A 12,371-nucleotide genomic window follows, 5' to 3' on the forward strand; every position below is an offset into this window, starting at 1 on the left:
GCCTATTGCACAGGCTGTCACGTCTGGCTAAGGTCAGTCTGAGTCGAGTGTTCCCAATGTATTCCCTTCCTCCCAAAATCAACATGAACTGTCACCTCAGCTGTGTTAAGATTGCCAAAGCCAACCCCAAGCATTTAGGTACTTAACATCATTATTTCATCCTTTGTAAAATGGCATCATCATTGGGAAAATCCTTGAAATTCTTATCTAGAAGCTGCTTTAAAAATGGGAACGTTATTACTGTTAGGTTACTGTGGAACAGGAAAAAAATTGCCATGTATTTTTCTCAAATGTGTTTATGACTAGGAGGCAGCCTACACGAACCTGCATCTAAACAGATCCATGGACACAGCGTTTCTCAAGGCAAAACTCATTTTAGAGCCTCACTAGGTTTATTTCAAACATTTCTGTCTTCCCTATTTGGACCAGCAGGTTACCAGCCTGCCTGCAAGAATTAAGCCATTTATGGACAGGATTTTGTGTTTGTGTGCTAACACCAGTGTCAGCAGGAGAATGATCACTGGAGGTGATGCTAACTGTCAAAAATGTAATTGCTCTCCAGTAACAGTGACAAAAGGCTTTGAAGGGGAAGCAGGACCCTATAAAACCTGTTTCTCCTGATCCTAAAAGGACCAGATAAAATGAGGAACTGTCTCTAAGCTGTTTGGGATGGTTTTGTGATGAGATACATGGCTTGGGCAATCTGGTTATGGGCCATCTGCATCTCGTACCTCCTTGAAGGTGAAATTTGCTCCTTGCCAATTTTTTCTTTGGAGTTGCACTATTTTTTGCTAGCAACTCTCTACACAGACGAGATTTTAATAATTTCTTACATAAGGCAGCTCAATTTAATGTTTTTGCCTAACTAGAGCTGTACTAGTTTATTTGAAGCAAGGGCATACCTTTCTGACCAAGATCTCTCTAAACCATTGAATACATTGAACTAATGTTTATTAATTTCTTGAGGAGTGCAATGATTTGGTAACTATCTATAAATACTTTCTCTTCTGAGTGTGCAGTGCTTAATGTATGGTTTTATTTATTAACTAATAAATAATAGGACTTAGGAAGAGTGACAGAGCAGCTTGGCTGGCACCTGGTGTCCAGACAGTGACAAACCACCACAATTTAAAGAGTAGGCTTCATTAAATTATCACATAATCACATAACAACTTACCTTTTACATACATATTTGCAAAACTCTAAGGCACTGTGAGTTTAAAGACGAAGTCCAACACAACAAGGAGTGGAACAACACACTGAAAGTCGAAAGGGGCCACAAGATGTGTTTTCAAAACATGAAACTGCTTGGTCAGAAAGAGGAATTTCAGTTCTTTGCAATTAACCCTACTCTAGTAATCTTTCTGCAAGAAGGCACAGACATCTGTTTGTCTTTCCATGCAACATGTGCTGTGGCAGGATGAAAATCAGAAGCAGAGCTAGTTGCCCTTCCACAAACTCCCAGATCTGATGTAAGATTAGAATATAGACTCTTTGAGGTGGCACAAATAATGGCAAAGAACAAAACACAACCCAAATGTCCCCAAATTCCAGAACAGAAATTATAGTTAAACCTCCCTTGATAAGCTTTAAAACCAACTTGCATTAGTTTCTGTCCTTATTCCTCATGTTCAGTGCAGGTAATTGATTGCATTCAGGCTTTAAACTAATTATCATTCTGGAAAGCACTTTCCAAACCACAACTGCTCCTGTTCTCAGTGAATCACAGGAGCTCTGCTGGGGACTTTGGTAGGAGCAGGAGCAGGAGCAGGAGCAGGAGCAGGAGCAGGAGCAGGAGCAGGAGCAGTGCTAATGAAGTAGTCATAAAAGAGAAAAAAGCAAGGGGAAAAGTAAACTACTTTACCAGTGCTTTGAGGTTAAGGTTAGAAGTTTGCTATAGTCGTTACAGCAAAATTATTTGTTCTATAGCTTTTTCTTGAACATGTAAGTGCAGTATTGGCTTACTATGCACATCCTGATCTTTGCCTGTGTCCATGCTCTTGCCACATATTCTAATTTTGGCAGGAAGTAAATACTGGAGTCTATTTTGCTTTGTGTTTGCTACAGACAAGTTTTTTTGACTCCATGTGACTGATCAGCTATTTCTCCCCTGCTGTTCTCAAAAATTTTTATAATATCAACCTTAAAAATCACATTTCTTTGGCAAATTTCTCCATGATAAAGCCAACCATAAAATGAAAGACAAATGCCTTTGGGCTTATGAATTCTTCTTTCTCTCAAGCAGCAAAATGCTGTTATTTTGAGAAGCGTCTGTGTTCATTGTTTCTCTGAAATCTGAACTTTTTCCACTTGGAGACAGTTAACTCGCTGAGAATCTCACAGAAATGGTATTAGGTGTTGATCTCTTTGTAGGAGAGCGGGGGGAAGCAGACAGCCAGACCACATCGATCCGGGCCGCGGGATGTGTTTAGTGAAAAATCTATAGGCTGAGCTTAGGGTGTCAGCTGTCAGTCTGCAGAGCATCTGTCAGAGCAGTATTGGCTGCAGTGCTGCTGAGTGTGAGTAATGCTCTCACAATATGGCAGGATGGTGCTATAGATTACAGCCCTAATGGAGCACATCCTGAACAGCTGAGCCTGCTCTCCCTCGCTCATTCAACAGCAAGGGCTGCCTCGCTATAAGAGCTTGGGGGATTATGTACTCCAAACAGCTGTCTATAGCACCATGGATTTATTTGGGCTAAATGAGAACTTGCTTTCTTTAGCTAAATCAAAATTTATCAGACAGTTTTACTGTTGGCAGTTAAAATAAAATGTGTTTGCTGAACAGTAAACACCTTGTTACTGTTAGGAAGGATTATATAAACAAAAGGCATACACAATGAAGTCTTATGCCAACTGACTTACTGTCAAAATAATATACTGCTGTTAGTGGAATTGTGCTCACTTGAAGGAAATTATAGGCCTAAAAACACATCTTGAATGACAAAGAAGCCATTTTTCCACAAATAATCTTTAAAAAGTTTAATACACTGCGCCTCATAGAAGTGGTTTCAGACACCTAGGATGCTGAATCCTCGTACAGGAATGTTAGGAAAAACTGGGTGAGCTGCCTGAAAGCTTCAAAGGTTTACTGAATTTGCATAATGGACCGGATCAAGTAGATTTAACATTTCCCCCCTACGAGATATGTGAGAGTTTTTTTGTCCAACAAAACTACAAACCCTCCCTTTCAAAATAGGATACACTGCTCTTCTTTCATTTATTACACTATGTAATTTATTCAACTACAGAACACTCATGAGCAACAAAATATATGTAGCAGTCATATTAGACAATTTATATAGCATAAATCAGCTTATTTTTACTCCTTGAGAAACTGAAAATAAAGTGGGTATTCTTTTTTGTAATCACAAGGATAAAGGCAGGTCCAGGCCTAGTAAAGTCACTGAAAGGAGTTAAGCTAACTACAACGAATTTTGGATTATTCTTCAGAGAGACTGAAAATGAATTTATTTTCTTTGTTAAAAACTAAAGTCCCAATCCAGGAAAACATAGGGGTAATGTTAAATGCACTTTCTCACTCCATTTGGAATTTCACTGTGCAAAAGATTTGCATTTCTTCCAACAAATGTACAAAGCATTTCTTTTAATTTAGGAGTCAAAGCACCAGAATCCATCTGAAATAACAGGAAATGTCTTCTGCCTGCAGAACCCACTCTGTGGCTGTAATGTAGACAGGAAAGATGACTACACTAGGAAAGATGGACATTATCTCAAAACTCAAGAGCTGTAACCTGCATTCCAGCTAATGGTTTTTCAAGGATACTTTGAGGAAAGATTTATTAAGTCTGAAAATTCTTGAGTAAAACTCTCTAATTTACACAGATGTGTGTTGTGGAACCCCAGTGAAGCATTTATTAGTATATTTAGGCTTATTCCTTACTATGTCTATGTTTGGAAGACTTATTTTTCTAGGAAGAGAAAAATGCTGGTGGTTGAAAAATGGAATTTTAATGATGCCTTATAAATTTTCCTTTAGCCAAAACTGGCTCCAGGTGAAGTTAAGATGAAGCTTTCCACACATTTCCTCACAGAATGTCTTGCTTTCTTAATGTTATTCCTGACATTAGAAATGCTCCTTTTCTATATTCTTACTGAATAACTTATATAATATTATTTTGTGGACAAATATAGAAATTTCTTTGTAATTACTTTTTCCAATTCTTTAGGAAAACTTGAGGACCCAGTAATAATCCGCCTGTGCTGTTTGTCATGACTGTGGTGTAATAAAATGTAGAGAGCCTCTTAAATCCACCTTCTTACATCTTAGAAAAAAGTCATAAATTGAAAGATTTTTTCTATTTCATCCTTCAGTACAGAAAAATATACCTGGTTATTAAATGGTGCTGTGTAAATTTTGGGACAATGTCTAGAACCACCATTTTCTTATGTTAAGCAAAAATGGGTATTTAGGAATCTTTGCCTGGGAAATCAAGGGTAAAGTAACTTCATGAGGATTTGCTATTGGTATTTTTAAAGTATGTATATGATTTATGCTGGTACACAAATGATTTGCCTGGGCTAATTAATTAGGGTCAAACTCATTATAGGTCCACACTGTTAACCTTTGACATAAACCTCAAGGATCAGGAAAGATGATCACCTATTTTAATTATTTTCTGAATTCAGGGTTTTTTTTAAATGCAATTACAGACAGGGTATTCTGTGGAGAACATGATACCTTAGAATTTAATCCTTCCTTCAAACCAGGCATTAAATGGCTTACTCTACCAAGAAAAGGTCTGTCATTTATGAAACTGCATGCAAATTTTTAGCATGTATCAAATTACTCTCTCTGGTATGTGATATGGGACAGGCAGAACAGTGACAAAGGAAGATGCAAAATTAAAGTTAGTTCTCCCATGCACTAACATTGCTCCAGTGTGAAGCAATTAACATTTCCTGAGCAAGCTGCTCTGCAAAGAACAGGTCAAGTGAGGCACAGCTGCCTTCAGATTTATTTCCTTCTGTCCACTGAATTTCTTGTATTGTGTTCTTGACACTTAATGAGGAAGATACAACTATTAGGAGCTACTCAGACCCCAAATGTCGAGTTTGTGCACACTCTTTGGCCAGATGCCTGCTGCTGCACAGAGGGTTTGATTGCACAACTCTACCTGCCCTCCTGTCTCAGCTGTTGCACTGACCTAGCTACTGATTATCACTGCATTTCCAGGAACTTGGTTATCTCTCTGACCTGTAATCCTTCGTCAAATGTGGCTGACATTTGGGAAAGATTTCCAAAGCGAGATAGAGATAAAGTGCGTGATTGCACAGGCTCATTTCCTTAGGGAAGAGTAATACACAAATACATATATATGTATTTGCAGTGATTTATCTGGTAACATATGTATCAAAGCTGTAGGTAATTTGAGATTTTGTGGTAACTATAAATGCTGTGTTCAGAGACTAGCAGAGTGAATTGAAGTTAAAAAATTGAAACACAAAGGAGCTCGAAAAATTCCATCCATTGCCAGAAACATAAAGTATGTTACCTCTAAAAATAAGAGCCCTGTCTTCCAGATGATGTGAGCTTCACCTTTAAACCAGGATCAAACTCTTTTCTTTGTAAGCAATAAATGCACACCTATACTTTGGTTATTATCTCTCATTACTCTCCATGGGAATTAGGCACACAGCCTAAAAATCTCTAGCAAAACTCACCATTGCCTTCAGGTAGCTGCTTTTCTTTTTTCCCTTGCCTGTGTTCACCTTACATTTTAAATTGACGGGGCTGTCATCAGTCTCAGGCATCCTTGCCACACCAATGTCCTAGTTGTCCTTCCTCTTGGTCACCATTCAAGCAGTGTCCAGCAGTTGTATTTTTCATTGAAAGGAGTCAATGGTTAGCAGCTGTTCTGGGTTTCTGCCTCTGGCAAGCAGAGGAGTGCACATCTTTAGCACTTTTTGCTTTACTGCATGTTTGGCTGAACTGTGTCTGGTCCAGGTACCTGCTGCTAGACTGACAGTGTGGGACTTCTCTTGCAAAGTCAGAGAAGTCCTTTTCTGTGTTTCAAAGACCTGGTGGTAAGGCCACTCAATGCCTCACCAGGTGATCTTAGCCCTCCTATTGCTCCACCTGCAAAAAACACCCCCTTGGCTTTGTTGGCATTTACCTTTCTTTCTTAGGTGATAAAAGTCCACGATTGCTAGTGATAGGCTGGCTCCCTGAAACCAGTGTCCCCTCTAGATTCGGTGAGGGGACAATCAGGGACAGCAAAACATTCAGTGAGACTTGGTTCTATCAGTCGACTTGAGGTGTTTGCTTCCAAGAGAAAACTTTAGGAGGAAGTTGCTGGCTTGCACACAAAGAAAGGTTGCCCAAGGAAAGAATGTTTCCATCAAAAGGATTTTTCAGGAAGGCACACAATATCACTTATATTTTCTTTCTGACATGCAAGCAAATTAAGTCATATCAAAGACACTTTATATGTTTTGAATTGCTAAAAGCTCCATAGCTCTTTAAATAATTGCCAGCCAGAATATGGGTTTGCATGTTTTTGGAAAAGCACATTAGTCCTGACTCCCCTCCAACTGGAATCGGTGGGAATTTGGCCAACTATATCAAAGGAAACAGCACTGAGACATGTAAGTTTGATGCAGATGGCTGATTATTGAAAAATATGTATTTGTATGCATGTGAAATAGGACAAAATAAACCCAGGAATACAAGCCCCATTAGATTTAAAGACATGTTTGGAGTATTTTTTTTCCAATTCTGCTCCAATGAGTCTTGTTCCAGAGCAGATTTAAAACTATGCAAATAGCTGCCTTTCTCCATTTCCCACTTTTCAAGATGGCAAAAGTTTCAGGCAAATCAGATTGATCTGAGAGATTACTGGCCCTGTGGAAACTGAGAGCCTATCAGTATGATTAGGACTTTTCTCATGATTACTGAAACATCAGACTTTTCCCTTGATTTGGCCCCAGATGCAAACTTTGATCCTGAGCCTAAAATATTTTCTATTCTAATGTAGTTATCTCTAACCTGAACCACAACCGGTGCAGTGGAATGTGTGCTCTGGGATCTGCAGTGAGCTCTCTAAGCCACATTATCAGCACAGAAAGTCTCTAAGACTGACTCGAGGCACTGGAAAAGCAGCAGTGCCCTTTGTCTCCCTGTATGTAACATCAAGGGAAAGAATCTGGATAAAAGGGGCTGTGAGCACAGCCATTGGGTACCAGGCATCTATATGCACTGAAGGATAAAAGCTGAGTTAATATCTGGAGGGATTCCTTCCTGTATAGGGAAACTCCACCAGAAAGATGCATGGCTACATGCAGGGGATGTATTCACTTTTCTCTTTTTCCCCTCTTCCTTCCTACAGAAGCCCTAATCACAAAACATGCCATTTTTGTCTGAAATGATTTTGCAGGAAATGCTGTGGATTTATGCAGATTACTTTATACCTCTCTTGGCAGTGTCAACAGGATTTGTGTATGTTTCTGTTTGCAGAGTTCATAAAATGTGGACTATGTGCAAAAACACACAAATAGATCTGAAGGTGTTTGATTTACTTTCTGAGTTTTGATGTTCTACTAATATGCTGATTCTCACTACCTGTATCCTTTAAACTGTCACAGACAAACCTCAAACCACCTTTTATTAAAAAAAAGACCCTGCATTGCATTGAAACCCTTTAAAATAAATAGAAAATAACTTTTTTTTCCTTCCAGAGCACTCACATTTGTTCTTTCAAAATTAGGATTCAGCAAATAGTTGGAATACATCTGTACTCAGAGGAATCCACATCAGATCATAAATTTGTTCATGTTAAACACAAACATATGAATGCACTCTTATATCCAGGGACTATGGAAGGGTTTAGAATTTGCACACTTTACTCTGTGTAATGCCAGGGCAATGTTTCACTCATCTATGTAAATAAAAACAGGCTTGTTGCATTAAAGGCATAAGTATCCTTATGCTCTGCATAAACATCACAGGATTCAATTTTGAGAAGGAATCACACAATTTGTCATATCTGTTATTGTGATTGACTTCAGTGACGGGCATACACAAACATGTGATTTTCCACTCAGTGTATCAACGTATATCTTGGTGTGCATTTGCTGCTAGAATAACAGGAAAAAAGATTGACCTCAGATATGCAAATAAGCTTAATTGAATAAAACAAGACAAATTACCCCTTCATTGGAGCAGTTCCTGGTTTGGCGATGCTGCACACACCACAGGAGCACCGGGAAGGGGCTCGTGTTGCTGCCTCTCATTCCTTGCCTGTTTGTTCTGAGGCTCAAGGCAGAGCTGTGCTGGGGTCACAGTGTCTCAGCACAGTCAAACTCTGTAGAAAGGCAAAAGGGACCCCACCTGTACTATGTTACCCCACTGCAGTATAATTTAGAGACATGTGAATTTACCCGAGTCTTACAGCCTTTCCCAAGAGCCCCAGTTTGGCCACTCCAAAGAAAAGAAAAAATCCAACAACCCCTCCCTACCCAAAAATCCCAAACTGAAAACTTCAGCCTTTACCCTTAAAGTTTATAACCCTTGTCATGGCAAAGAGGAGGGTAAATGTGAGAACAGCTGGCATTCAAGGCCCTGGAATGGAGTCTCTGCTAAGATCATTATCCATGTGTTTGTACATTTTCATTGTTGGCAGTGGCTCTCGTGGCTGGTAAGGCTGGTGGCACAGGAGGAGCCCTTGGAAGACCTCTCCTGCCAGCTGGGGCTGCTGGAGGAAGTCAAGAAATCATCTCTGGAGCCTGTCCTCAGGCTCTCTACATTGAGGCTATTTATGTTATACCACAAAAAACCCAACAAGGAATGGTTCAGTATGGTCATACTGTTAAAGAAATGTGTCTTAAAAACAGCATCCCACTGACGAGGGAAAGAAATCTAGAGAGGAAAAATTCTTCTTTAAGAAGTATCTTTCATTTATAACTTTCCCATCCCTGAAGCTTCATTCTTCCTCCCCTCCCTGGAAAAACCCAGGAAAAACAGTGGAGTCTAAAAGAATCTGTATGTATGCCAGATGCAGGTTTTGTTAAGCCATCTACTTCTTGTGAGTGTTGTCCCACTCCAGTCTATTATTTATCATCTTTTACTAAACAGATAAAGAGGATTTCCTTCTTCAACAAATGTGCAGCCTAGGGCCCAATAATAAATAACCTTACTTATAAGAGAATTCCTGTTGAAGCCAAAGGAATTCCTTATTTGAAAAGCACTTGTAAGTTCAACCCATAGGAAGAGAAAGCAGTGAATAATAGATGATGCAATAATGGGGGAAAAAATCAAAATTAAAAGATGAGGGATGGGAATATATGGTCCTGTGAAATTAGAAAAATAATGAGAATATCTAGGGTCACCACGTTTAAAAACAACTGTCTCTTTTAATTCAGCACTGTATCTACATATGGTGAAGAAGTAGATATTGATTTTATCAGCCTTGCTAAAATAGTGTTGGAGAAATTACTACAAATTAAACTGTAATCTAATCTAGCTAGGGTGTTGTGATCTTCTGCTGTGGACTCTCCATTCCAGGTTTGACTTTGCTTCAGATGAAAATTGCAGTTTGCCCTGGCAGCCAGGAGGGCCAACCCTGTCCTGGGTGGGCACCAGGCACAGCATGGCCAGGCAGGCAAGGGAGGGGATTGTCCTGCCCTGCTTTGCTCTGAGCTGGGGCAGCCTCACCTGCAGTGCTGGGGGCAGCTCTGGGTGTCACAATAGAAGAGACAGGAAACTATTAGAGAACATCCAAAGGAGGGCTGTGAGGATGGTGAAGGGCCTTGAGGGGAAGCCATACCAGGAGTGGCTGAGGCCACTTGGTCTGTTCAGCCCTGGAGGAGACTGAGGGGACACTTCACTGCAATTACAACTTCCTTGTGTAGGGAAGAGGAGGGGCAGGCACTGATCTCTGCTCTGTGTGCCCAGTGACAGGACCTGAGGGAATGGCCTGAAGCTGTCAGGAGAGATTTAGGCTGAACATCAGGGAAAGGCTCTTCACTCAGAGGGTGTTTGGGCAGTGGAACAGGCTCCCCAGGAAAGTGGTCACAGCATCAAGCCTGCCAGAGCTCAAGAAGAGTTTGGACAATCCCAGGCACATGTTGTGGTTCTTGGGATTGTCCTGTGCAGAGCCAGGAACTGGACCCAACAGTCCTGTGTGTCCCTTCCAACTCAGGGTATTCTGTGACTAGATTCCACATAGCCATCAGGTAGGGTCAATTCCATTACTTTACACCAAGAGAGATATTAATTTCATCTCATAATTTATTTTTCAATTTCACTTGGTAATTGTATGGTCTTTGATCAAGATTGCTTCAAGATTTTCTTAGGTGACATGGATTTACTTGGCCAGGCTGGATAGTGCTTTGGCTCTCTGGGCTGAAGTCAATTCATCATAAAATCATAGAATGGTTTGGTTTGGAAGAGACTTTAAAGATCCAGTTCCAGCCTCCCTGCCATAGGCTGGGACAACTTCCACTAGAGCAGGTTGCTCAAAGGTCCATTCAACCTGGCTTTGGACACTTCCAGGGAACAAAATTACTCAAACTGAAACCTTCAAGGACAGTTGCTCATGGAAAATCTTTCCAGACTTTTAAAATGCTGAGCTGGTCTCTTGCCATCTCTGCTCTTAAAGCAGCAGTAGCCTTTGTTGTAGCTCTGTGATGGGCTGAGCACACACACAGGACTGGTCAGCCTCAGTAGGGAAAAATAGTCTGTGTGTAGATGGGAAAAATAAAAGTTTCTTAAATCTGCAATTATTTCCAAGCTGTATTTGACCTTTTTTCTTTTTTTCTTTTTTAAGCTCCAAGAAGAGATTTTGTGCTCAAAAGTATGTCCTTTTTTTTCAGTACCAGGCAATTTAACAAAATCTAGCAACCTAACTCACACTTGAAAGGACCATCATACAGCATATCTTAGGCTAAATCTGGTCATAATAATCACTGCAAACTGTTTATTCAATAAGCCCCTTTTCTTGGCTCTTGAACAGTTTCTTTATAATCCTACTTTTGACATTCGTAATTCTTGAGTCTGTGAAGTTTGCAAACATATTTGATCTGGGAACAGCACATACAGAATTTGTACTTGCTACTCTGAATTTGCTTATCCAAGGTTTGTGATTGATCATAACTCTATTTTACTTGTTAACTGGATGATTTATGTGTTTATAAAGTGTATCTGCTTCTCTGCTTCCTATGCATTCAATTCAATTTATTTATTAAGCCAACTTCTGCTACTGGCCCAAGATATATATTCTACAGATATTTACAGAGAAGAATTTTCTTTGAGAGCATGCAGAAAATGAAATGCAACTAGAATTGCCCCAGAGCTAAAGAAATACTTTTTATATTTTTTCTCCCCTGCCCTCCCCCCACCAACCCTGCCACTGTTTAGACACTGAAAAATTCAAACACCTGAATTAAAACAGTATTAAACATATCTACTTTTCTTTTTTTCTGTCTCTGTCCCTTCTGTTCAATTAATGCAATACTAAAATATTCTTAAAATAATTCTAGGTGCTAGGATTAATAGTTTGTAAAATGCATGTGAAATAGTATATTCTAACTGCTGAAGCAAAGAACACTGAAGAGTTTTGGTCAAGACAGTATTCTGAGAGTCAGATACCTATATTAATCTCTGCAAAGAAATCACTACCTTTCTTTTTTTTTTTCTTATTTCTTTTTTAAAATGTATTTGGTGCAAATTTCATGTAACTTTTTTTGCAAGGAGCCCAAAATTTTTATCATCCTTCTCCAATGTAATTCCAAGCTTTAAGTTATGAGAACTTACGACATTCTTGTAAAGAAAATTGTGAATAGGAAACTAACTCTGAAATAACTGTGGCTGGTTAAAAAAAACCCTTTGCATTACTGAATATATTCCACTTTTAGTTCCAGATCTGTAGAGTCTTCTAAGGAATTGAATTAATGTGTCTTACTTACAAAGTGCCAGATAAAAAAATGTCTGCATTCAATTCTGATGAGTCCTTCGTGAACTGCAGCTGAAAGTGAGTACTATGTTACTGTCATTCACAGATTTGTTTTGGAATGGTCTCCTCCAAAGGCATATATAAAAATATATTTAGTGTTATATGTGTACATGCATAAACATACATATCAGCTCACATGCACTCTCATGCTATGGTAAAAAAGCCCAGACAATTAAATAATCACAAGAGATAGACTTTTTCTATGCACTACTAGAAATTAGAGTAAATATTATGCCTGTAGTCTCCTACAGTTCCATCCTGGATGGTTCTGTTAGCTAAAATACATCTGTTGTCAGCACTATGAAGAAATAAAATCTATGGTTTAAACATAAAAAGTGATGGGATATTGCCTGGAATGTTTTCTCATATAGACAGTGTTATCTGAGTCCTTCCTTGG

Source organism: Sturnus vulgaris, chromosome 3 (assembly GCF_052056855.1).
Source record: "Sturnus vulgaris isolate bStuVul1 chromosome 3, bStuVul1.hap1, whole genome shotgun sequence".
Classification (NCBI taxonomy): domain Eukaryota; kingdom Metazoa; phylum Chordata; class Aves; order Passeriformes; family Sturnidae; genus Sturnus; species Sturnus vulgaris.